We start from the raw sequence: 27,850 nt of genomic DNA, 5'->3' as shown, positions 1-27,850 counted from the left end.
TTTGTCACTTTAGGAGATATTAGGCACATCTTGCCTGTTTGGCTATCGCTACAGGACCTGTTTGCAAGGGTGGAAGGCGACAATATTTTCCCAAAGAATTTTGACTCAAACGAATGACAGGGGCTCTTTGTGCTGCCTCCTAGGAGTCCTCCTCACCCCCGTACAGCCCGTGGAATAAAAAGCAAAGAAGCACGCTGTTTAAATATGCATATAACGCTGCACTGTGCAATAGATTATCTGGCATCACCATTCTATTGAGTGCAAGGAAAAACAGTCAAGATTTTTAATTGATAATTCAGAAAGACACCCCATTGAATGGTGTTAATAATTACATCTGCCCATTCTGAGCTCTTCATCTACACAGGGGTAATAGAGCCTGTCCCTCAGGGACTGGAGCCCAGCTGAGAAGGCGGGACACTAAGTAAAGGAGTTGTAATTTGTATTTTGTCAACAAAAGCTGCTTAATCCTCCAGAAAGGCATCCTTCAGAGAGGCAAGCCTTTGTCCTGAGGTTTTCAGAGTGGAAGAGGGGAGGAGGGGAGAGAGAAAAGGGAATTACTGGCCACATGTAATTTATGGTTGAAAAGGTTCATTTATAGCTATCCCACCGTTGTACGCTTAGCCTGAGACTCCTACTAGCTCCTCATTCTCTCATCAAGTTTGCCTTTTGTGGCTATACGAATGGTAATGATTTGAGGAGAGGTTGGTCATGGTTATTAAGTGTCATCTAGCGTGATCAGAACTGAAGTCTCAAACTGATATTCATGTTTAACTACATTTCACTAGCATTACTTTTTTAAGCTGTCTGAAATAATAATCTAGAAGCAGGCAGTCATGTTTCAGTAATACTTTTATTAGCCATTTTTCAGTTTGCTCTCACTAAATCTCAGTTGACAAAGGATCTAATATTTTTCATACATAAATATATGACCAAACTAGAACCTCCAGTCTAGACTCTTTGGATTTTGGCAGTCTAAATCTACCCTGTTTGGTTTTGGTTTCAAGTCAGATCCCAGACCAGAAGGGATATATTTTATGGTTCTAGTTTGGATATAGCTAAAAACCTCCTGGACTGTAGATGTCAGGAAATCTTGCAGTATCCGCTCACTATGTGGGTTTTCTGTCATTTAGGGCTGGAATCTCATGAGAACAGATATCAGGACTTTGGTGCTGTCAAATCCAAACTGGAACCATGTTCTCTGGTTCAGCTTTGAACCTGAACAGTCAGCCTAACTCAAATCCTGATCCAGACCTAAATACGGCCCCTATTCCTTTGTGTATTGACAGACTGACCAACAGACTGATGGTCTGTAGACCAGTGGTCCCCAACCTTTTTGTGACCAGTAGCACATTCAGAAGAGTGTGGCGGGCACCAACAATTATTTTGTATTTGTACATTAAATAATACAAAAAACCATATTTAATATTACATAATATATGAATCCAGAGAGAAGCCGGAGAAAAGCCGCAAGGACAGAGAACACCGGTGCCCGCAGCCCTGGAGTGCTCAGTCCCCGGCAGGCGTGGGGCCCCAGATTCTCTTCTCTGCTGGGCACTAGGCAGGCCCCACACCTTCCGGGGACCAAGAACACCGGTGCCTGCAGTCCCAGAGTTCTCTGTCCCTGGCAGGCGTGGGGCCACAGCTTCTCTCCCCTGCTGGGCACAAGGCAGGCCCCGCACCTGCCGGGAACAGAGAACACCGCGCCCGCAGCCTGAGTTCTCTGTCCCCGGCAGGTCCCCTGCTGGGCACTAGGCGGACGCACATAAATGCCCCGGTGGGCGCCATGGCGCCCGCAGGCACCACATTGGGGACCACTGCTGCAGACAGATGTTACCGTAGGGAAACAGCTTCCTGAGCATGCTGTAGTTATGCCTGGTGAGCTAAGCCTGTATCTTTGCAAGCTGAGGGTCACAGTTTCTGGTGTCCATATAACCCATGCACCAGGAACTGTGCTTAAGGACCCTGTGCCCCAGGACACACTGTCTGGGGTGAGAACAATAACAAATGACTGGCAATGGGGAAATGGTCACCAAAAATGTTGCATTGAAACCAGTGGGACTACTAGCATGCTTAAAACTAAGCACTTGCCTAAATCCTATGGTGGATCAAGGCCATAAAGCCCATGCAAGGTCAGAGCAGTGAGAGGGAAGGGATCATTCCTTGCTGTGGGACCCCATCACACCTAAGCTAGATGATGGGTGTTCTAATGGGCAAGGGGTCACTGAGGAAGAACTTGGGTTCTGGCACCCCATGTCTTGAGCATGGGGGACACAAGAATGGTGGTTGCAGGAGAGCAGGGCTGGCGCAACCCATTAGGCGACCTAGGCGGTTGCCTAGGGCACTAACGTTTGGGGGGCAGCGACCGCGGCCGCCGGACCTTCCGCCGTCTCTGTCGGGGGCGGCAGTTTGGGGGCAGGACCTTCCGCTGCCTCCGTCTGGGGTGGCATTTCGGGGGCGGGACCTTCCGCCGCTCTGTTGGGGGCGGCATTTCAGGGCCGGGACTTTCCACCGCCTCTGTCGGGGGTGGCATTTCAGGAGGCAGGACTTTCCACCGCCTCTGTCGGGGGCGGCATTTCGGGGGCAGGATCTTCTGCTGCCTCTGTCAGGGGTGGCATTTCGGGAGCGGGACCTTCCGCCACCTAGGGTGGCAAAAAAGCTGGCGGCGCTCCTGCAGGAGAGCCAACTTTGTAGGAAAGTGGCAAGCAAACACAGCAGCTAACAAGATCATGTAATCCATGCTGTGTGAGAGTAGGGCAAGGAGAAGTCCATTACAGGATGCAACAGTCACGTAAGTGTTTTTTTATTTTAACTGCTAAGAAGGGAAGCAATAGCCTATATAGGATCTTATCATGCAGGAGTGTGGAGGCTGGGATTGGCATGCCTAGGGCACTGTGGTCAGATATACTGTATATTTTATTTAAAATGTTCTCACATCAGAATTCTGCATCTGAATACACCCAGGCTTTGGGTGTGCTCAAAATCCCAATCCAGAGTTTGATCTGAATGTTGTCAGTGGGTTCTGTCTCCATAATGGGCTGAAGCAGAAACTCAGATGTGACTACACACCAATTTGAACTGTAAAATCAACAGTGTGCAAAACTGTAGTGGTACAGTGGTAAATCAGGCCCCAGAAATGGAGCTGAATTTGACCATCTCTCATTTTTTGTTCCTTACTTCTGTTTTCCTTTTCTCTTCCCTCTGTCAAACTTCTCCTTTCTCTATATTAATCTCTCTCCTTCCTCCTATTCTTTTCTCTTCTCTCTCCTCCCAGAGCCCAATCTCATAAAATGATACGTTTCATAACTTTCCAGGAGGATTTCTTTCTTCTGTTTAAAAGAAAATTGACATGTTTAAATAATATAAAGTTTGTGGCATAAACTCAAAACTGCCGGCTGATTTAATTTGTGGTTTTCTACTCTCAAAGAAACTTTTTCTTTAAGTGAAGTACAAAAGCAGAAAGGACATTTCTGGGACAAAAAGAAAAATCAGCTCACATACCAGTCAGTGTTTCTGCAACAGCCTAATAACTAAGCAATGTATATGACATTTATCACCACATACATTCAATAGGAGATTCACTTATGCTGTTATGCTGCTCCATATACTGTGTGCTGTGGAAGATTGTTTCAATTAAATGCATTATTCTGAAGCTCAATGGGACTAAAAGGTTAGTATCCTTCAATCATTGCTAGATTAATTCCACCTTCTCCTCCTCGAGTGGACAGTTTTTATGCAGCATGCACATCTAAAACATCAGTGTTTGTTTATCTTGTTGTAGCTGTCCAGTTGTTAGCTTCATTACAACTTCATTTTTCATCACATTTTTAAATAAAATACAATGTTTCTCCTCATGCTATGATTTAAATTAATTCAATGAGGTGTGCTGCACTGATTGATGTGGGTTTGCTTTACAGAAGATGTCTGTCTGTTGTCAGAATTTACGAACCAGTTGATCCAAGAGGGCTGTGTTTTTGTTCTTCACTTAACATAAGGGAGCCCTGCTCTATGACTAGGGCTGCAAGGCGTGACAGTAACACAAATAAAAAGTACTAATACACCCCATACAGAAACTTCAAAGGAACTGAGGCAAACGTTCACATATGGATCCTTAGAGTTAGGTGCCTACATCCAGATTTAAACACCTAAATGAAAGCCTTCAGATCTTATCTGTGGCTTTGCTATTTGTGAATACTGCAGCAGCAGTGCACACACGTTCCAATCAAGTCACACCACAAAAGTATTGCTGGATATTCCACAAGAGTTCCCTTGGCATCATTAATTTGAAAGCAAGAATGCTCCAGCCTGGGACTTGGGAGTCCTGGGCAAAATACCTTGCTCTGCAACAAACTTCCTGTGTGGCCTTGGGCAAGTCTCTTAGACTCTCTGTGCATCAGTTCCCCACCGGTAAAATAAGGATAATAGCACTTCCCTACCTCACAGAGATATAGTGGTGGGGTGACTCCACACAGACCAAGAAGAGTTAATGAGGCCCAGTCAGCCCCACCCCATTATCAGTGCAAGGTATCAAGCCTGGAGAGAGGAAATAAGAGGAAAAGCCCAGCTCAGTAGTAGCTGACTGGAAGAGGGAGAAGACCTCTTGAACTAGCCCTGAGAACATAGGCCTGGCTGGGGCTAGAGCTTAACCAGAGACAGCTTTGAAGCCTCTTTTGAGGAATGATCAGCTGGGGCTAGAGCTAATGAGAGACTCCTAAGTGGCAGCACAGATGGGGATAAATGAATTAAAGTTATTGAAGTGCTCAGAGACCATGGTGATGTGGGCAGGGCCATACAACTGCCAGAGAAAGGTCATTTTGATTGAATGCTTTTAGGCTTCATTTATGCAGTTGACTGCCCATATCCTGGGACCAACACTGCTACAACAACGCTGCAAAAAATACAAAATATAACAGAGAATAAGTTTCCAGAGAGGGATGACTCCAAACCAGAGGACTGGCTCTGGACTCCTTGAACGTTGGGCACATCTGGACTCAGACCTGGATCCAAATTTCATGAGTTGGGCCTAAGGAACTGATCCAAAGCCCACTGAATTTGGATCAAATTCCTTCTCTAAACTTTAACTCAAGCCCCTCCCTAGGGATCCCCTCCCCTTTGTTATTGTCAAGGCTATACTGTGGATTTCCCATCAAGTTTGATCCTGTATAAATTATGAAGCCAGAAGGAACCACTGCAATCATCTAATTCCTGGGGGTTGGCAGACTATGTCTAAGATTTCCAAAGGGGGTTGTACCTCCATTTGAAATGTGTTAGCGATCCACAAATGAAAAAAGGTTGAAAATCACTGATCTAATCTGACCTCCTGTATAACTCAGGCCACAGAACTTCCCTGAATTAAAGTTTTAACTATATTATAATGCTGTTTTCTAACTGCATTTGAAGCTACTATTGTGTCTCTCAAAACTAGCTATCCATTTGAGTGAGTCTACACATTCTTATCCCAAACTTGAGTTTACACCAGACCTGAACCTCATAAATACAACTAGTGGCAAATAATATCCATGATTATGAGCCAAATTCCTCTCTGGTGTGAATCCACTGAGGTCAATGGAATTGCACCAGGGATAAATTTGACTCCTCATTGTAATAGGTACAATAAAACAGTTAGTTCGGTGATCAGTTTGTGCTTCTGGGATTGTATTAGGACAATGACTACATTGCTACCTGGTGTCCAGTCATTAGTGTCCAGTCTCAGGACTGACTCCGATCTCACAGGTGTAGCATAGTTAATAATTGAATTGTGAAGAAAGGAGCAAGAACAGTGTCGTGTAACTGAGGGGGGGTGGGGGTTGTCTAGCAAAGAATGTATAATATTGACTGACTTTGATGCGTATTTTGGTTGTTAGGCTGCAGGTGCGGTACCCAGTGTTACTAGCCTGGTGAATCAGAGGCGTCATTCTATTCAGAGGCGTCATTCTCAGTTTACTTTTCTTGTTTGTTTCATTGGTAACTATTTACATTTTTTTTTTTTTTGCTTTTATTACACTGAGGGGGGACCAGTATGTTCTTGACTGTAAAAAAATAAATAGTCGGACATGTACCTGAGAAACCAGAAAAACAAGATGTGAAAGTTATCTCGAGGGAAATGCTCTATTTTTACAAAGCCATCAATGACTCAGTAAAAAGCTAACTGCAACTAACCCTAGCAGGCTGTAATCTCCTCTCACGCTGATCGTACACCACTGCAATTCCATTGGTGTCAGCAGGGCTAGTCCTGAATTACACTGGCGTAAGTAAGATCAGAATCAGACCCACGATTTTCTCCTACAAAAAGAATGAGACCATTTGGTATAGATCACAAGAAACCCGCAGCCAAACAGGAGTGGGACCAGGATGGCCATTTAACAGCAACATATTTATTAAACTACACTGATTGGGCCTGAATTTCCACTGTGTGGCACCTTGTACAGTGTTATACATGTGTGAAAAGTGAGTGAAGAGTAGGTGGACAATGCTACCATTTTGACCTGGCAGTGTTTTCTGCTCACTCTGCACAGACATAGAGGAATATACAAGCCATGATCTGATCAAGGTAAGGTAGTAGAGAAATCCCATGTACACCTTAGCTAGGTCTACAACAACTAGTAAGTGACCAGATTTTTATTAAACATATCTGTGCTGGAGTGTCTCTAAAGGACCTGGCTACCAGCATGCAAAAAGTCATGCCCCTTTACAGTCCTTCCTCATTTATAACACTGATACAAATATACTTTTAAGATTAAGATTGGATGGAGAGTCAGGGAGACCTGGGTCCTATTCCTGGCTCTGGCACTGAGCTGCTCTGTGACCTTGGGCAAGTCACTTCACTGTGCCTTTGTTTCCCCTCCCACCCTTTGCTTGTTTGTTTAGACTGTAAACTCTTTAAGGCTGTGGTATGAAGATAATAAATTATTCTCATGTAAAGACAGTAGGTCTAACTCATACAGGCTCCTTAAGAAATGTGCTAGGGGAAAATCTAGCCTTCTTAAAGAGCCCTACCATTCTGGCCAGTCTGCACTACAGGTGCATAGCTACAGCAACAGACAGAAGGCATTTTTCCATCACCGTAGGAACTCTACCTCTCTGAGTGACAGGACTTAGGTCAACGGAAGCATTCTTCCATTGACTTCACTGTGTCTATACCGAGTTAGGCTGGCATAGCTCTGGCACTCTGGACTGTGTAGCTTCATTGACATAAGTTGTAAGTGTAGACCAGGCCTATGTTAATTTAGATTTCACATTTCCTTGGCTTCCAGGAGCATCATTTGCTATGGGGCACTGGGGATAAGTAGCCCCCCTCAGAATTTTCATAGCTCCTCACCAGCTGCCGCAGAGGTATCTCCACTGGGCCTGCAGTAGGGTGACCAGATGTCCCAATTTTATAGGGACCATCCCAATTTTGGGGTCTTTTTCTTATATAGGTTCCTATTACATCCCATCCACTGTCCCAATTTTTCACACTTGCTGTCCGGTCACCCTAGCCTGCAGAAGCTGCTGTGGGGTAGACTAGGCAAGGCCTCCTAATTGCCAAGTTGTCAGAGCCACCCCCTTTCCTGGCCAGTCTGACAAGAAACAGCAGCAGTGGCCTGGGACAGAGTTGAGCATGGAGCAAGCCAGGTCCCAATCCATGCCCTGGGCCGCCCATTGCTGAGATACCCCTAATCCCTCAGGGCCGGCTTTTGGCCTATTCCACCAATTCCCCCGAATCAGGCCCCACGCCTAATAGGGCCCCGCGCCCAGTGAGAATCCCTTCCCTGGCTAGAGGTGCCTTTTTAATTTTTACTCACCTGGCGGCGCTTTGGGTCTTCAGCGGCAGGTCCTTCACTCTCTCCGGGTCTTCGACGGCACTTCAGCGGCGGGTCCTTCGCTTACTCTGGGTCTTCGGCGACACTTCGGCAGCGGGTCCTTCAGTGCCGCTGAAGACCTGGAGCGAGTGACGGACCCACCGCCGAAGTGCCGCCAAAGACTCAGAGCACCGCCCGGTGAATAGAAGCCCCACGTATTTTTTTACATGTGTTTTTTTTTTTAAGTCATCCCTGCCAGGGCCCCGTCGAAACTGTTTGAATTGGGCCCCGCACTTTCTAAAGCCGGCCCTGTCCCCATTGGGTAGAATGAAAATTCAAATTGTTCTTTCACTACTTAATAAAGTATCTGTTTACTGCTTTAAAAATGGACATTTTGCGTCAAAGATTACAGGATCTTAGCTGCCCTGTATGGCTTTTCTCCTGATTTGCTACAGATTAGGAAAGAAAGTTAGCCTTGGGATTCAAACCAAAGACTGAGCACCATTCCTGGCTCTGCTGCATGCTTCCTATATTAGCTGAGCAAGTCACTTCATTTCTATGACACTGTTTACTTGCCTTTGCCTTCCTTACAAATAGCACTGGTCAGAGTTTTCCTCACACCGTGTTTTTTTTAATTTTTTTATTTATTTTTTATTGAAAAATGGCTTTTACCCAAGGACAAAACTTTTCACAAAAGATTGTCAACATGACTGCAATTTTCCATGGGTTTTTTTTTCAAATTTTCCAAAACATGTTTATTGATATTTTCACCAAAATAGATTTCAGAATCATTACTGAAATTTTTCATTAACCGAAAACAGGTTTTTTTCTGCAAAGAATGCCTCAGGATCTTTGATAATGTACCTCATAATAGTTATGGGGGGGGGAGCTATCAATTTTCTGACTCAAGGATGATTCAATTACTACTTCAGGAAAGAGAAGGATCAAGATGATAATAAAATGTCTTTTCTAACCAATCAGGAGTGATTGGTGTGAAGCAGTTATCTGCTCTGCCTGTGACATTGTTCAGCTTAGAGTTGTGGGTATCTGTGAATTTAACTAGAAGAATTTTTTAAAAAGGGGGGAGGGGTTGCAGCTTGCTTCTCTTGAACAAAAGGAACATCTAATCAATCAAAGCAGGAGGATTGCTTTTAACAGGGGCAAATGAGTCATCAAAGGTTTTCCAGCTTAGAAAATATTTAGAAAACGAGGGGCTAGCACTTAAAAAGAAAAGTTACAGTCAATCTGTAGAGTACCCTCAGCCCTTCAGGGGACCCAGTCATCCTGGAATAGACAGCTATGGGGTTTCTTCCTTTTAAGAGCGTCATACTGATTTCTGAGAACCTTGTCAACAGATGTCACCAGATTCTAAAGCTGAGCCAGTCCTGGAATGAAACAGTTATCCTATCCTTAAAAGCAGGATTAGCTGGCCAAAGTGGAGCAGAAAGCCCCTCTGCACTTTTTAACACCTCGTGAACAGATCCGGCTGCCAACAAAAGGCAAATCCTAATGTGTAAAAAATGCATAATAATGAGGACTTTGGCTGAGTGAAATTCCATCATGGATCAGCTGAAATTGCCTTATGCAACTCGCTGAGGGCTTCATGCTATGCTAAATGACCTTTGTACCATGTAAACTGGGCACTGCAGCAGGATGCAGTGAAACCCAGGGGCTGGGCTGCTCTCCCCCCAGCCCCCCAGCCCCTCTAGAGTTAAAGCTTGTCAAAAATTCAACACCAAAAAAAGAGAACGAGAGTGAACTGTCCTACTGAATTTTTCATGGATTATTTTGTCAGGAAAGAAGGAAAGTTAGTGTCTATGGTGGATCTAGGGATGGAGGGATAACGCAGCAAAAGCAGGATATGAATATCTGTTCACAGGTGCCTTGTGAGAAATTACAGTCCAGCACAAGTTGTAATTCACCCTGCCTTGCGAGTTTGGACCGGAGATTTCATTTCACACAAGAGGCACGACCCTCCTTTCCCTTGTGCAGTCTAACTCTATTGACCTCTGTGAAGCTAACCCCAATTTGCATTAATTGAGGAGGACTGGCCTATGGTATTTTGGGGGGCTGATTTTTCAGACCTGCAGAGCACCCACAATGCCAGTTAAAGTCAATGGGATCTGCAGGTGCTCAGCGCCTCTGCAAATCAGGCACTTGGTGCCATAAAACAATTATTATTTGCTCTTGGTGATTTGTAATGCAGTAGTGTTCAGAGGTCCCAGTAGGAACCTGGGCCCCATTGCACTAGGCACTGTCTCAAAGAGCTTACAGGATAAATAGACCAGGAACAGACAAAGGACAAAGGGGATTGGGCACAACATACAGAGCTATCAGGGTGCTGCTACATCCCCCAGAGACAAGAAACATCCGAAGGAGATTAGAACAATCTAAATATGTATGTATTTTAAATAGACACCATATCAGTTTGTTATATGTATCTGTTTTCTGTACCTCTTGGGCTGGGTTTTGCTTTAAAGGCCAGAATTTTCACATCTTCAGCACCCACAATCAGGCTGGACTTAGCGGATCTGAGCACACTGGGTCTGGCCTTAAGTGCCACAATGGGGGCTGCTGGGTGCTAAGGACTCAAGACATCTAGCCCTTATAACAACACCTAACCTCATTTCATTGTGATCTACAGGTAGGAGGGAAAAGAGGAGTGGAATTTGGAACTCCTGGGCTTCTCTTTCTAGCAATTCCATGGCCTCCTGGTGTGATCATAGGCCATTGATTTATTCTCTGAGCCTCAGTTTGCTAATCTGCAAAATGGGTATAACTCTTCTCTACCTCCCATTGGTGTTTTAGGAAGTTAAGCTCCACTAGATCCTTGAAAAAAAGAGTGTGACAGAAGTGCAAAGTATTTATTTATTAGATCTTCTTCACAGCTAAAGGTAATAAATTCTTGCTTGAAAGGTTATTGATCAGGTTACACCATCAATATCCCCTACGCAGTTTCTTGCATTTTCCTCTGAGGCACCTTGTATCTGCTACTGTCAGAGACACAATAATGTATCACTTGTCCATTCCTATGTTCAAGTTGTAAAGTAGAACTACTATGTCCTATTTGCCAGTGCTGGTGCAGAGAGAGAGAAGGAGATCACCCCAATGAAGGTCAGGTAGGTAGAGTTGACACAGTTGCTGTCCTTTGAGGTAGTCTGATGATGGGTGAAGCTCTGGATTATAATCAAGTGGCAGCGGCTGAAGGGATGCACTGAATCAGTGCATCACCCTGGCAACTCCTTGTCCAAAGCCAGTCCCACCCTCAATGGGGATTTCACTGGCTGCCTTGGCAATGGGCAGGTTGCAGTTTTTTTCCACTGCTAAGCCCACATCCTCCTCCCAAGAAGATTTCCCACTGCCAGGACCCTGCACCACAGGATCCAGTAGAAACTTGGCCAACTGTAGGCTGCATCCAAGCTGGATTGCTGCAGCTCAGGACTGTAGGCACAGGTAGCTTTAAGTCACCTTCATACCCCTCCAACCACAGGGTTACCTGGCTAGTGTGAAACAGCCCAGCCCTAGGGCTGATGTGTTTTGTGCCATTTGCCAACAGCCTTCAAGGTTGCCATTACAGAAACTGGGGATTGCAGGGGCAGAGGGACACCCCAGGTACATGCCATATGCTAGGAGCCAGAAGAAGGAATGTAGGTGCCTTTGGTAGTTTTCTTAAGCAGGAGTCATCCTCCATTGGCTGGATCCACCAGGTTTACAGACACTTTGCCCGGACCCAATGCAGCCACAGTGTGGTGGAGAAGCTGGTCCTAAATTTCTAAAATGCTGCTGAAAGTGAGAAGCGCTGTGTTAGTGAAAGAGCATCAAGTGACTTGTGCGGATGAATGTCTATACAGAGTTTGCTCTTAATGTGTATGTCGTGTATTTTACCTCCCTTTCTGGGTGTATGTTACTGAACATGTCCCACTCTGTTGGCCTTCCCTAGCATTCCTTGAGAATCTCACTGTTCAGACATAGTGAGCTAATGGCACCACACTAAGGAGTTAATGGCACTTTTCCCATGAGTGCAACGCCAAAGACGTGGAATATTTACTTTAATACAGTGTGCAGAACAATGCCACATAGTCTTTTCCAACATATCAAGAAGTCCTTGCACAGCAACCTCTTTCTTCTTCAGTTCAAAGTGCTTTGGCACTTCAGCTGGAAAATCCTTTAAATCTACATTATATATGCCTTATTTAATCTTTTCGGGAGCACTGACAGCCAGTGCATGAAAAAGAGATTTTAGGCTGAAAAGAAAGCTCCTTAGTTCTGATCACTTCTTGGGGCAAAGTTGCAAATAAAATTAGAAACTAATGTGCAAAAAGAAAAAGTCACTTTTATGTGTCATTTTCTTATGCCGAAATGGTTTTGGTTGACCAATTGCCAGCTGGATTAGAGAGGGGTTTAAGCCACAGATCCCAACCTGTAGTTTGAACACTCCAAAGTTGGGTGGTGTTTGGATGTGGGTTTGCCATTATAGATATTAAGGCCAGTTTCTAAGTTTGTAAACGGGTTCGGGTGTGGATTTTGAGAATTCATGGGGTGTTTGTCTCTCTAGGATGAGCCATTGGATTGTAAGCATTTTATACATAAAATGTTTGTAAAAGAGTAACTTGAGCCAAATTCATCCTTGGCATAACTGCATTAACATCAGTGGAACTAGATCCAAGAGCAGCTAAACCCTTTGTGTTTTGCACAGAGCAAATATCAGGAGAGAAATGCAACAGGGAAACCCATTTGTATAGAACTTGGATATAGTTTGCTGTCATGAAACTGCATTGATTACAGCTGTCCCTTGCAATTCAGTTGGTTCTAAGTTTTGTCATTAACTTACCAGTCAGACCAAATTCATTCCAAGGTTCACCAAGATTCATGAATCTTTCGAGGGCCAGTTAAGCAAACCTTGCTGATTTATGGCTTTGCAACCAAAGCCTGGACAATTTGCCATTCTGTATGGTTTCAGTGAAAAGCTAGGCAATACATGGCAGGTTCAACTGATTTTTTTCCTTCAGATTGAAACATGGGAGCGGGTGCAAAGTTCCATGGATGAGCACTAAGGAGAACGTTTGCAAGGGACCGCTGTGAAGTAAAACACCTGAGCTTTGCACCGCACAAGTTTCTTTAGAAATATGATGAAAATCCCAAATCATTTCAATACACCAAAGTGAGCAAATCACAATTCTGACTGCTAGTCAGACCCAGTCCTGCGGGGAGCTGAAACAGCACCTGAGAGTCTGTGCAGCCTCAGCTGCCACTGAAGCTGAGTGCATGCAGCAGTGTGCAGGATCAGGCCCATTGTGAAGCTGTTCTATGACATCAATGATTTCACCATGGTCTGTATCCTGACATCCTTACTCGAGCAAAGTTCCCTTTGGACCAAATCCTGAATTAGATTTGACTCGGCTTTTACCGATGGTAATCTACCCGAGTAGGAATCTTGGGATTTCACCCATTGATTTCAATGGCAGTTTACTTCATTAGGAGTTTCGCCCGCATACATGCTGAGAAAGAACTTCAAAACTTAGCCTTAGAAGAGGTAGTCACTGTAATTCATGAACTAACAAAGCTGTGCAATGCTGATTAGACTGGAGTGCATCACAGTCTCATACTATTTATTTATTGGACAGCTTGACGAATGCTGATCATGATTTCCCCCTTCACAATCAAATGCCAAAATATAAAGGCATTTTCGCTTATTTGACTAGAGTGCTTGCATAGCAGACTAGAGTGCTTGCATAGCAGACTAGAGTGCTTGCAAAAGCCCATTTGATGTTGTACAACCGCCAGTCATATTACTTTTTTTTTTTAGTCTCTAGAGAAAAAGGATGGTCTTGTGGCTAAGACACTGGCCTACATCTCATTCAGTTCTTGGCTCACCCACAGCCTTCGTGGGTGACCTTGGGCAAGTTACTTAACCTCTCTGGGTATCAGTTCCCCATCTGTAAAATGGGGATGATACTTCCTTTCTCCTGTCTATTGTCTATTTAAACTGTAAGCTCTTGGGGGCAGAGACTGTCTCCCTGTATGCATATGTAACCCGTGCTGGCTTGGTATGATGCTCTGTCCCCCTCTGGTGGCACCTAGACTATCTAGAGATTAATGAGTCTGCTCCAGCCTTCATTAAGAGCCACGTGGCTTCTAACTCATGCAGTAGAGGCTCATACACTAAGCTTCAGAGGTCTCAGAATCAATCCCGCCCACTGGGGTCTGTCAGCATTACACATACATCTACTATGGGACCTGTTCTGAGTGGGAGCCCTTTTGTACTATTGTAATACAGATAACAATAATATTTTATAGGAAGCAACTTTCCCTGTGCTTTAACTAAAGGTCTGTTGAGTCTTCCCATTCCACAAGACTGGCAAACTACCAATGCATATAGTACCTCCTAAGTGAAGGAAACAATATTTGTTTTGAATACATTTTTAAAGAAAAAGCTTGTTGGCAAATTGCTCCTTATCTGTACCACAAAGTTAATCAACACGTACAAGGTACATGCAGAGCAATTCTAATTCTGCTATGCTGAAGACTGTGGCTATTAGGTGGGGCATGCATTTTAATATATTTCAGTAGTGCTTCATCCTGCTCCAAGTATCCCAGATAAGACACTCAACATCTAATTACTGGGAGGAAGGAATGGGGAAGAATTTAATGTGTTTCCAATATAACATGGTAATTTGTACTGTAACATCACACATGTTACAACATGTGGTTGATACCTGAGCAGAAGTTGAAGAGCAAACATCCACTCTGAATAGGCACAGACACCTGTGTACTAGAATTTCTATTTCCTACTAAAACAATTGAGCTAGATTCTGACTCTGGGCACAGCCCTAAGCAAAGGCTGCTCTGTAGGCAGCTCCACCTTGGGAGTAGACCCAGGACAGATTGTGTCTGAGGCCATGTCTACACTAGCATTTATGCCAGCAAAACTTATGTCGTGGAGGGGTGTGAAAAAACACACCCTTTAGTGACATAAGTTTCACCAGCATAAGTGGAAGTGTACACAGCGCTATGTCAGTGGGAGAGCTCTCTCCCAGTGGCATAAGAGACTACATGAGTGATCTTACAGTGGCACAACTGCATCGGTACTAGTGCAGACATGGCCTTAGATATACACCTCTAAGTCACAGTTCCTCCCCTGCTTCCTCGGGGGGGAGCGGGGGAGTAATTGACTGCATGTCATTACCAGCAGCAACTTGCTACCCATACTGCACTAGTTTGGCTGTGCTGCTCAGTGGGGAGTGGAGCCATGTCTCTGCCCATTCCTCACCTCACCCACCATGACTCACCTGCTCCAGAGAGGGAGTAAGCACATGAGTGGCCCCACTTAGTCCTACACGTCTGTACCTAAAGTCTGGGTAGCCAGCATAGGGGTGTAAGTGGAAATTATTTTTACTGTATGTGGTGCATCGTCTGAGTGTCAATCTAAACTTTAATAATAATAATAAGACTTTGTACTCTTCTATAGTACCTTCTATCCAAGGTTCTCAGAGCACGATACAACCATTAATAACGTAGCTAGTGCCAAAGGGCCACAGGGCAACAGTGAACCCAACCCAGAAGTTCTCTCTGTCTTAAGTACTTATTGCTGTAGCATCTGAGTATCTCACAGTCCTTAATGTATTTTTCCTCTCCATAGATGGGAGAAGAAGTGACTTGCCCAAGGTCACACAGTCAATTGGGGAGGGAAGGAACCGAGCCTGGATCACCTGGGTTACATGTAAGCACTCGTAGAGTATCTTTCCCTCTAAGTCGGAAGAAATTTTGGATGAACACTCAGGTTTTGTGGTGTTTGTCCAACTTGGGCCTGATTCTCCTATTACTTAAACCAGCTTTTCAGTTGTACAATTCTACTGATGTCTGAAGCTACTCCTGATTTGTACCAGTGTATGCAAGATCAGTCAACTGAAACAGGTGTAAATGAGGAGTAACACTATAGAAATAATTGGAGCAGTACCCATGTCACTAGGCCTGGTTCTAGCACTGTAGCTCCAGTTACTTCGGTGGAATGACTCTCCTTTCCACTTTACATAGAGGTAAATCAGGAATCTCTGAACATGTTGGGTCAGATCCTCAGTCAATGTAAACTGGAGTAGCTCTGTTGGGGAGCCATGCCAACTCATCCAACCTGAGAATTGGGCCCTTTGAGGTTCAGCTACCACTGCTTGATCTCCAGGCCTCCTGATTGCCTTTATTAAGGGTCTTTTCTGTGCCATATTAGAGGACGAAATCCCTTTAGGAGATAAATTGTTCCCTCTTGTTTCCGCTGTAGGCAAAGTAGTGTCTTTGTTGCCACTGTGCAAAATAAACATTTTTTTTCTGTAGCTGAAAGCCCAGGGCCATTTGGGCAGGGCTTCCTCAGCTCTGTCTTGCTGAGGCATTTGCTTGAATGCTAGGAATTTAATTTGCCTCAGAGTTACACCCCATAAATGACTTTCAGTTAAATGTTTGAGCTGTTAGATGTACGGGTTTTTTTAAAGACCCAACACCATTAAAAAAAAACCTTTTAAAACAGCAAACAAAGCAAAATGCTGTGCATTTGGAATACAGTTTTTCAGATCACTATTATTCTCATACCTGAATCTCTTGGTAAATCCAAGCAGGTGCACCCCAGCTAGAATAGTGTTCTCCCCCATAACAAATGCCACTGCAAGCATTCGTGCCCCATGTTTATCAGAGAGAGAGGTTCCCGGACTCTGTGCTCCCACAGTGATTAGATTGTACTGTTGAACCAGTGGTGTTTGGACAGCTATGCCTTTAAATCATCACAGACAGAAGCTCCAAGAGGAGAGCTAGCTATTCAGGCTGCATGGCGCTGATAAGAACAAGAGTCTGGTTGATAAACCTGGAGAGACTGCATTCATGTCGCCATGAATTTCAAAACAGGATGACACTGAGGTACTTGGAGGGTTCTTTTAATATTCTGGTCTCTGTCCCACTGGTGGAAATCCAGGAGTGCCAGTGGGGCTACCCCAGAATTACATCGTGGTAAGTGGGATCAGAGTTGGAAACTTCATCTCTTTCATTTAAACTCACTTGATCCCCACCACATACCCAACTGAACCAAGGTCAGTTTGAATTTAACTACAAGCTGGTTTCATTGCAATAAGGTTTAAACAATGTTTTGAGGCCATAATCAGTTCAAAGTTTGCAAGAAAGTTCCGACACAAGGGGTAACCAGTGGGTCTGCCTATGGGTGAAATAAAATGCAGTCTGCCAAGTCCTGCAGAATGGCCTGTGGCCACCCTCCCCTCAAATACAGAAGGACAGACCTCACTAAGTACAGGTCTCCGTATTCAACTGGATCAAAGCGGTCTTCACTCAGCTAAAAGTGCCTTTCTGGGACCTGTAGTCTTTTGGGGCTGAAAGCAGTTGCAATCTGTTCCATTATGTGAGTTAAAATCAGCCCTCAAGCCCCCAGTGAGTTGTCAACACAGCCCTTCATTGGATAAAGTTTGTAAACCCCACTTCTAGCAACATTCATCTACTGTGTGCACATGTGAAGGTTTCCTAGGGTGTATTCCCAGGATCCCAGGATGAAGCATCTCCACTGATCTATGATGTAAGGATACGGAATTTGTACACGCTCTCCAGAAACAGGCTTCCTGTGTTCATCATGCAATGCAGCCTTGGGCCCATAATACAGGCCTAGGATACAATGCATTGAGAAATGGACTCACTTGAGTCTAGGAGCTATGAACTTAGTAGAATGGCTCCCTGGAGATTAGAAGAACAGTGTCTGGTTTTCCAGAGTGAAATGAAAACTCACAGCCGCCAGCCGTGCCTTTACAGCAGCAGAGAGCTGTTGACCCCTTGCTCTGGGGGAGTGTTCTTTCCCTTCTCTCCTTGACCTCCCAGACTCTTGCGAAACGGCTCCTTTCCAGTTCACACTGCCCAACCCTTATTTTTGTTTAATCTACATAAGACCCGATTCTCCATTACCTTGGGTCCCTGCGTTGTCATTTGTACCAGCACAAACTGAGGGGTTGAAATGCTGCCATTCTGATTCAGCAGCATTTTACACTCCTTATGCACTGGGGGAACTGATGACACAAGGTGCAGGCAGGGGAGGCTCTAGACATTTCGCCGCCCCAAGCACGGCGTCATGCCGCGGGGGGCGCTCTGCCGCTCGCCAGTCCCGCGGCTCCGGTGGACCTCCCACAGGCACGCCGCCAAAGGTGGCTTCCTGCTGCCTTCCCGGCGACCAGCAGAGCACCCCCCCCCCCCAGCATGCCGCCCCAAGCACGCGCTTGGCATGTTGGGGCCCGGAGCCGCCCCTGGGTGCAGGGCAATAGAGAATCAAGCCCTTATCCAGGATGGTGAAAATTACACCTCCCAAATGCTTTGCCAACATGAGTCATGACCTCGCTGATCCTCTCAATTCTCCTGTGGGGCAGGTAATTATTATTAATACCATTTAACAGAAAGGGAAACTGAGGCTGGGAGAAGCGAGAAGAGAAGTTACCTAAAATCACAAAGTACCACAGGGATTAGAAGGCTGGGATGCCTGACTCTGACTCAAACCCAATCCACTAGAAAAAATTGCCTCTCAATGTACTACAGTAATAGTATAGTAACCCTGCGCAATACTAGAGCATGCTGTAGTGTCCCTACAGTGTTTATGGACCATTGCTAGAAAACAATATTGCATTTTTATAAGGGAAAAGAGCGCAGTTAATACACTGGCTAATTAAGAAAAACACCCTTTTAATATCTGTCTTTGTGACTCATCGTTGGAGAGCTGGCTGTTGCTGCTGGAGTGAAATTCTTTGCTGATTAGTCTTTAAGGGCTTCCCAGATAATTAAATAATGATTTCTCTCACCATTCATTCCAAGTGACATGAGAGCCTGGCAGAGCCAGCTAGCATGGAAACCTGGTATGTTTTCCCAAGCCGGATAGGAGCTCAGCTATCCCATGGCTAATCCGGTGCTTAAGACCAAGCCGCAGACTCTCCGTACCAAGGAGTAAGTTGTGTCACCATTCACAGTGCTCCAGGGGTTAGTCAGGGTTTGGCAAATCCAATCTGAAAAACTCAAATGAATGAGCGCAGGTTTTCAGATAATGAAATATTGAAGTGAGGGTGAGGTGGGCCTGTGCAGATAAATAAGGACTTTAGCCTTGAGCTTCTAAAAAAATCAACCCTTTCCTGAGCTTTGTAAGGGCACAATTACATTTAAAATAAATCTGCATGCCTCTGTGCTTTCTGGCTTTGTCCACGGCTGGTCCTATGCTGCCCCTGGTGCCTGGGAGGAGTTCACTGTGAGCACCTACAAAACTAACTCATTAGCTTCCTTCAAACCCGCCCCCCCCTCAAAACCGTCCTTTTTGCGATGCTTACAAAAAAATGTTTCATAATGGTTTGGCGGAGACCGCTGTCTATCATGCTGTCTATCATGCTGACTAATATTGTCTCATTGTTTCTTTACACCACCAAACGTAAGAGTAAAAGCAGACCCTTGCAGAAGCAGCATGGTCTAGTAGGACAGGCAGCCATGGGCAAGTCATCTAAACCTGAATGTTCAAACTTGGGTGCCTAAGTTAGAAACCATCAGACCTATTAAATACTGTAAGTAGCTTGGTTTTTCAGGGAGGCTAAGTACACGCAATTACTGAAGTCAATGAGAGCAGCACGTCGCTCAGTATTTCTGAAAAATCAGGCCATAACTTACATCCATATATAGTCTCCTGAATACTCTGCGTGCCTGACTTTGGCACCCATCTTTGAAATGTTTGACCTTCACAATCTTCTGTGCCTCAGTTTCCCAATAGGTAAAATGGAGATGATGATGATCTACTGCTCAGAAGGGTTTTATGGGGTTTAATTAGGTAAGGCCACAAACATTACAAAAGAATTACAACTGCCCCCCAAGTTTGGCATTCTTATATCCATTTAACCAAGGCACAGAGAGGTGAAGTGAGTTACCCTAGGACAAAGCATGTCGGTGGCAAAATGAGAAATAAAAGCCAGGAGTTCTGACTCTCTTTCCCCTGCTCTAATCACTAAACTAAATTTGTTCAAAATATAAGGCAATGTGGTGGGGGTGGGGTAGGAAGCTAGTTGATAGAAGGACGGTTTGGCTCAGACCCCTCTCCTAACCTTCAGACCATGGAAGCAATGTGCCTTTCAAAACATTCCGTGAAAGGGGGTGGGGGAGAATTCATGTTTCCCCCATACAAAAACTGCATTCAGTAGCTTTTAGAAGGATGACACTCAGCCTGACAAAAGCCAGGAAATTCAAAGCAAAGGGTGACACTCTGTCTTTAACTTACATTTTTATGCCTTTTATTCCTTTCTTCTCAACAGTGCAAATTAAGGACAAGGGGTCAAATCAATCCCTTGCGGAACTTCACTGAAGTCAATGACGTTCCACCAGGAATGATTATGGCCCAGCATAACAGGCTTAAGGTCAACGTTTCTGGGCAGTTTTGAAGCTGAAGCCAGAGCTTTCACTTTCTGAGCGCAGATTTCCTCCTTAGCTTTCATTCTTCGTGAGGGATGAGATGTTAACTTTAACAAACTGCTTCTCCTCAGTGTGTCAAGGTGGAAGAATCTTGACACATTGGAGGATTTTTACTAGAGTGCCTCACAATTCCTTCCTTCTGGAGAAGGGTTTGAGAGAGATGGAGGTGCTGGGAGATAGGAATCGAAAGGGGACCCTTCATGAATTGATAACATTCCCTTTGATCTGAGAGGAATGAAATAAGACAGAACCTTTTGAGATAACCTGAGGAGAGAGAGAGCAAGCCAGGCTGTTTCAACAGGGGCATGGAGAAAGAGGGACCTTCAGTTAAACATAAATGCTGAGAAACACTCAGACTGAGGGTGCCCAGCCAGGAGATTTCTTACCTACTGACCTTTTTAGTCAGACAAGGTATTTTTTTTCCATCTGTTGAAAACACAAATACCTCCATTACAGTAACACTGAGGCTTTGACTGAAGTCCCAAAACATCAGGAAGAAATTCAAAACTAAGACTCAAACACTGCTCATAATTCACCTTTGCCTACACTAGAGAACCATTCATACACTCCCAAGGACAACTCTTCATACACTCTGTGCCCATGCACAAAAGAACCCCAACCTGTTTATATGCTTTCTAAGAACCCTCTGAATTAGCTTTGAGCACATTTAAGAACCAGTTCAGTCTGAGCCGATTTATTGCTAATATAGAGTTGAAATAACTCAACTAGTCCTGCTAGCCCACTACCGTGCACTAGTGGCCTTTTGACATTTCCTAGAATCCACTGCTTCTGACATCTGTGCCAGGAGCTGTGGTATAGGTATCCAGAGTGCACTGCAATTGAAACAGTTTAGAACAGCACTGATGTGAGCATGAAACAAAAGCGTGAGGGTTCTAGCCAGCTGGGACAGCCTGAATAGTATTTAAACCAGTTCTGTCCGAAGAGTTCAACTGCAAACAATTTAGTGTAGATGCAGCCATTGTGCCTGTTGCAGTACGTATGTGTTGTAACATTATTGTTCTGAGCTGTTCAAATTCAAGTTACACAGGAGGAAGGTTAGAAAATGGTGACATATTAGGGCCCAGACAGTCCATTCTGATCTTATTTATACCAGTTGTAGACTGCTGTGACTTGTACATTTAATTCAGTGGCGTCACTCCTGACTGACACAGGTGTAAGTAACATCAGTCAGCGGGGTAAGTAGCTTCAGCATATTCTTCCTTAGTCCCTGTTGTGCTGCTACCAGTCATTTAGTTTTGTTTTGTTTTTAAGCCAGATCTACACTACAGACTTTTGTTGGCAGAGCTGTGTCAGTTAGCGGTGTGAACCCTCACTGACATAGCTATGCCAGCAAAAGCCCCTAGTGTAGGTGCATTTCTACTGGCAAAACTCATTTTAGCTACTATAGTTTGTGTTACTTTTGGCGGGGGGGATAAACAGTGGCAGGAAGAGTGCAGTTTTGGCAGGTATAACCGGTGTCCATACTAGGAGCACTTTGTTGCCAAAACAAACTGGTATAGCGATACTGGCAAAGCCTTCCACGTGTAGACCAGGCTGGCCTTAGCAAAGAAGGGTATGTTTCAGCAAAAAGAACTAGCAAATGAAATAAGCCTTTCTTTTAGGAGAAACTTCATTGAAAGGAATTGCATTGGTTTTCCAAAGAGGGCGTAAGGGTAAAAATTACTGTAGGTCAAATTGTGGGCTTCCCAAACCCAATTGTCTCTTTAAGTACGTCAGGGGATGTCTTCAGGGCTAGCAGCAAAGCTGCCAGCTTTTCCACAGTTAGTTCACCAAATGCTGTTCTGGCATCATGACTGTCATTAGGCATGATCCATGGTGCCGTCTGCTATTAAGAGTGAATCTCCACTAATCTCATCTGGTAACGTTTATAAAGTAATGAAGCTCCTGCTGTTATGGGAACAATATTGTCTTCAGCGTGTTTTTAGTTTTTAACCACTGGAAATAATTATGGGCAAATCCCTTTGCATTAATAAAAGGAAAGAGTGTGAGATGCAAGAAATAATTAGCAGAGAGAACATACATTAATAACTTTTGATTTAAAGCCAGGATCATCCGTGCTGTATGATCTACATATGTCAGATCATGCAGCTACAGCACCCATAAAGGATACAAAAGCAAAGGAGATCTCACACATCAAAATAATGCTGCCCTCAGTGCCATAAAAGTGTGGTGTCAAAAAGGCTAAAGATTTTACACTTAGTGTCAGTGCTTTATAGTCATTAGCCTAATTACCTTGGTGGTTTTACCACCTTTACACCACTAATTGGCCTAAAAGCCAAACAGAGACATCATTACTTTACACAAGCAAGCAATTATTGGGCTATAAATGCACCCAGGGTTTGTGTTCTCTTGGTGTGTAGGCAGCATTCCCAATGCTCTCTTACCACTTGCTGTCTGTGACAATACCATGGATTACAAATGCACTTGACTTTAGCTTTGTTTACAAAGAGGTTTCAAAGCTGCTGATTTGTTAGAGAAAATGGACATTAGTTACCTCCCATAAACAGATTAAGAAAAATGGCATAAATCCAGGTTCATTTGATGTGCTGGTTTCTTAGTACCAGTGTAGTTTGGCTTGATTTTTGGAAGGGCTTGTGCTTCTTGGTGTATTTGCTTTCCTAGAAAGCGACAGTGTGCTGTATGTACCCAAAATGACATGTTTAGAAGAAGCCTATGAGAAACATTTTCTTTCCAAGCAATTTGGTCTCCTCACGGGAAATATTAGCAACAATTAAGAATCCTGCACTTAAGGATGGAAGAATCCCATGCACTGCTACAGACTAGGGACCGAATGGCTAGGCAGCAGTTCTGCAGAGGGGGACCTAGGGGTTACAGTGGACGAGAAGCTGGATATGAGTCAACAGTGTGCCCTTGTTGCCAAGAAGGCTAACAGCATTTTGGGCTGTATAATAGGGGAATTGCCAGCAGATCAAGGAACGTGATCATTCCCCTGTATTCGACACTGGTGAGGCCTCATCTGGAGTACTGTGTCCAGTTTTGGGCCCCACACTACAAGAAGGATATGAAAAAATTGGAAAGAGTCCAGCGGAGGGCAACAAAAATGATTAGGAGCACATGACTTATGAGGAGAGGCTAAGGGAACTGGGATTGTTTAGTCTGCAGAAGAGAAGCATGAGGGGGGATTTGACAGCTGCTTTCAACTACCTGAAAGGGGGTTCCAAAGAGGATGGATCTAGAATGTTCTCAGTGGTAGCAGATGACAGAACAAGGAGTAATGGTCTCAAGTTGCAGTGGGGAAGGTTTAGGTTGGATATTAGGAAAAACTTTTTCACTAGGAGGGTGGTGAAGCACTGGAATGGGTTACCTAGGGAGGTGGTGGAATCTCCTTCCTTAGAGGTTTTTAAGGTCAGGCTTGACAAAGCCCTGGGTGGGATGATTTAGTTGGGGATTGGTCCTGCTTTGAGCAGGGGGTTTGACTAGATGACCTCCTGAGGTCTCTTCCAACCCTGATATTCTATGATTCTATGAACTGCAAAGAATTCTTATTTCCCTGAGTCCTGTGAAATAGATTCATAGTCTCCAAGTCTGCAAGGGACATTGTGATAATCTAATCTGACCTCCACTATAACACAGGCCATAGAATTTCCCCAAAATAATTCTGAGAGAATATATTTTAGAAAAACATCCAATCTTAGTTTAAAAATACAAGATACAAAAATACATCTGGTTCATCCCAAAGAGCAGTTTCTTCCAACATTGTACCTACCTACACTTTCACACTAGCTATTTCGGCTGCAACTGTGCTGGTTTCAGGGTGGGCAGAGGGATAGCACAGGGAGCTACTAAGACTCAGCTGGCAGAGGGCAGCCAAGAAAGGAGGGTCCCGGCACTTCCTACCTGCTCTCTGCCCCAATCCCAGGCACCATGGCAGCTGCTCCACCCTCCCCATGCATGTACAAGTTTACATGGGGGCATTAGCCCCCACTAACCCCGTTCCACTACCACACATGTTTATAAACAAACACAAGTAATGTACTTCGTTGCTTCTTGCACATCCATAAAGGTCAACTCTGTTGTCCTTTTTCTTAGGCATGGTGGAGCTTACAGAGATAAGTGCTCTCTGTATGGGAAATTAGAGCTGACCCGAGAATGACAGTTCTATTTCACAGCAACTTCTGAGGTTTTGAAATGTATTTTCATTCCACTTTCAAAGTACATGGGATATGGGAGACCCAGACATAGCAGGGACTTGAACCTAGGTTGCCCACAGGCCACACTCAGTCTCTTGCTCTCTTTCTGACCCAGAGAAACTTTTTCAATTACATGTTCATTCAAATCAAAATATCTCCACAAAACATTTCTGTTTCAGTGGAACAGAGTATTTTGACAAAATTTCATTTGGGCAAAAATATTCCAACCAGCTCTACCTGAAATCAGTAACTTAACAGGTACTAACGGGGACCAAAGTAAGGACATCTCAGGGCTGGTCCACACTAAGAAGCGGGGTCGAACTAGGGTACGCAAATTCAGCTACGTGAATAGCGTGCGTGGCTGAATTCCTAGTAGTCGAACTACTCCACTCAGCAGATGCGCGGAATCAAAAGTCCCCCGGCTCCAGTCACTCTCGCACGCCGCCCGTTTGTGGTGGTGGGTGAGGCGACGCGCGCGCAGCGCTCGATCTCGAACTATCGAGTCAGATTAGGATGGAATAGTTTGGCTCACTGCGAACTCGACTCACTGACTGGCTGTAAGTGTGTAGACTAGCCCTCAGTCTTTTACTCTCTGTTATTCTTATAGTTACGCTTTGCTTTTTAAGATGCAGAAAAATATGTGAAAAGGTGAAGAGTGGAGGAGATAGAGGTCCCAGGCATAAATATTTGAATCCCCTGATGTTTGAGAATCTTCAGATGTGGGGCTTTGGTGCAAGCCTCATTCTGCTCTATGCTGGGGCTAGATAAATCCAAGAAATCTGAAACGACATATTGTGTGGCATCCATCCATCTTGCATCTGGTTTACTAAAGGCACAAAAGTGTGTGTGTATGCATTCACATGCACTTTGGAGATGTGTGAAATAAAAAATGTGAGCTCCTTCAAAATATTTGCAGACTAACTAAATTAGTATCATTATTATTTAATACTTATATTGCAGTCGTGCCCAGCATCCCCAGTCAGGCCTGGGAACCCATTGTGCTAGGGACTGTATAAACGCATACAAGGATGTGGTGCCTGTCCAAACAAGCTTGCAATCTAAGACGTATTTTGGATGAGACATAAGACTAAGGTACCGGCCACTTGTGGTCATTGAGGAACTCACAGCAATTTTTTATAAGCATGGGAGATGGTGTTTATAAAGAGTAGGTTTATCCTGGACAAACCAGGGGATTATATTATACCCACTTAAAATTCAACACATAACTTCCATTAGACATGGTATTTTTCAATCCCAGTGCTAAACTGATGCATAGTATTATTGTGAGCCATTAGATAATTTGTGCTTTTCGCTAGAGTTAGGGTATCTTAGTGATGAGTGAAGCAATCACTCTAAGCCACTATAACTCTTTTCTACCTCACATGATTATGAGTTCTGAGGCTTAATTATTCAATGGGAGTTTGAGTAAAGTTAGCTTTGAAATCCTTGTTATCCATGTAGTGCCATTGATTTTTAGCAAACTCCCCATTGGTTTCACTTGAGGAATCCTAATTCCATTAAAAATTAATGGCACAATATGATCCATTATTATTCTCTTACATATGAAACCAAAGTCAAATATTCAGCACTTAGTAAATGGTTCCTGCAGTGTAACTCTGGATACTTTACTACTATTTACTTTATTTAGGTCCTTGTCTATGCAGTGTCCAGAGTTAGCCAAGTACTTTTTAAAAAAGTTCTGCAAATCCATTTAATATGTTTCCTTAAAAAAGAATCAGAATTATTTTTCAAAACATTTTGTAAATTACATCTGTAACATGCAACAGGATTGCCCCACCCCTAGGAAAGAGAAACTGCAAATCACTCTCTGAACAGTATCTTTTTTAAATAGCACTGAGAAAATAAAGTCAATTTCCAAGTCTAAGGAGAATTTACATGTGTTTTGGCATCAAAGGTTGATATGAGCATATCAGCCAGAGACTGTCAAGGTATCTAAGAACCCATGTATTAGTAGCACGATAACATTGTGTGGTTTACAGCTGTGGCAACAGCTGCATATTTTCGGAATTAACCTAGGCTAGGATTTATATAAACTATCCTTGATAAGATCTGACCAGAGTCCCTCTTTGAAAATGTGCTAAGATCATGTTCAGCTACAGTGGGTTTCCCTTTTACAACATCTGATCTTCCAGAACACAGAATGAAATAAATCAAAATGAAAGTGATTGCAAAATATGCCTCTTGTGTGGTATTGGAAGGTTATATTTTATTGGATGATGATTATTTTAAGAAATGGCAGAAAAAACCGAAAACTTTAGCAAAGAAGGAAGAACAATAAAGATGTCAGGCAGCTTCTTGGGAGAGGGCTGGTATGTCTTGTCATGCTTGGACATGAACAGGAAAAAAAATGTCTTTATTACCCAGAATGGTAACCTTGAAGTGCAATGGCCGCCTGATCCTATAACTTTCCCATTAGAAGAGGGCGCCCGCAATCCTACTGAGGCACAATAAGTAGATTATGAGACTCCTTTTGTTTTGCTAAGCAGCAGCTTTTCTTCACAGAGTATCACAAAGGTGTGTCCGGGCCTCCTGAATGGAGCCACTGTGACTGATATGTCGATTTGTTCTGTAGAGCTGAAGAGAAGAATTGAAGAAGACAGCACTAATGTTCACTAGAGCAGTAGGGGGCGGGTGCCAGAGCAGCCTAAATTAGACTCATCAGTATTGAGGCTCTGCCCATTGTGTCCCAGGCTATAAAGCTGTCAGAGGCTAGCACATTTGAATGTTCTCCCATTCCTACACAGGCACTTTCTCTGCTCTCAGCAGAGAACTAAGCCCCAAGGTCTTTTGTTTTCATGAGAAGCCAATTGCATCTAAATGTATAAGGTCTTTTAAAGCTCTGGTATGAAAAATCATTTTCATTTGAAATTTAAAGTGGTTTTATTTTTAATTACTAAAGAATCAAACAGTGAATTTTAATGCTCCTCCTCGAGGCTATTTTCTTTATACACAGACAGGAAGTCAGTCAAGGGACACAGCATAACAGTTATGGGGCTGTGGCCTCTTCGCCTTGCATATTCATTCACATCTACACACCTTATGAAAAGGGAATGTCATTAAAAATTAGAGCTGGGCTTAGAACCAGAATCAAGTACCCCCATGTTGAGGGAATGTTCGGATTGGTTCAGGCCCGTCACTGTTATAAATAGGCTTCAAATCAACCCTCCTGCAGCCAGTCCAGTGCCACTGCCAGACAAACGGATGAATGCTGAGAAAGTATTAGTGACGGGAGAACCACCTACAAGTCCAGGCAGAGGCTTTCAAAGCTGTCCAATGGATTGGGATACCCATTTCTTATTAATTTTTAATGACCGCTGAGTATCTGTAGCCTTGAATCAGCTTTGAAGATCTCAGACATACAGTTCTGGGTCAGATAAGCACCTGAAAGCTTGCAGGCTCCTCTGAAAATAATGAGCC

The sequence above is a fragment of the Mauremys reevesii genome, linkage group 5, assembly GCF_016161935.1.
Source record: "Mauremys reevesii isolate NIE-2019 linkage group 5, ASM1616193v1, whole genome shotgun sequence".
NCBI classification, from domain to species: Eukaryota; Metazoa; Chordata; order Testudines; family Geoemydidae; genus Mauremys; species Mauremys reevesii.
Note: the sequence above shows the minus strand (reverse complement) of the source record.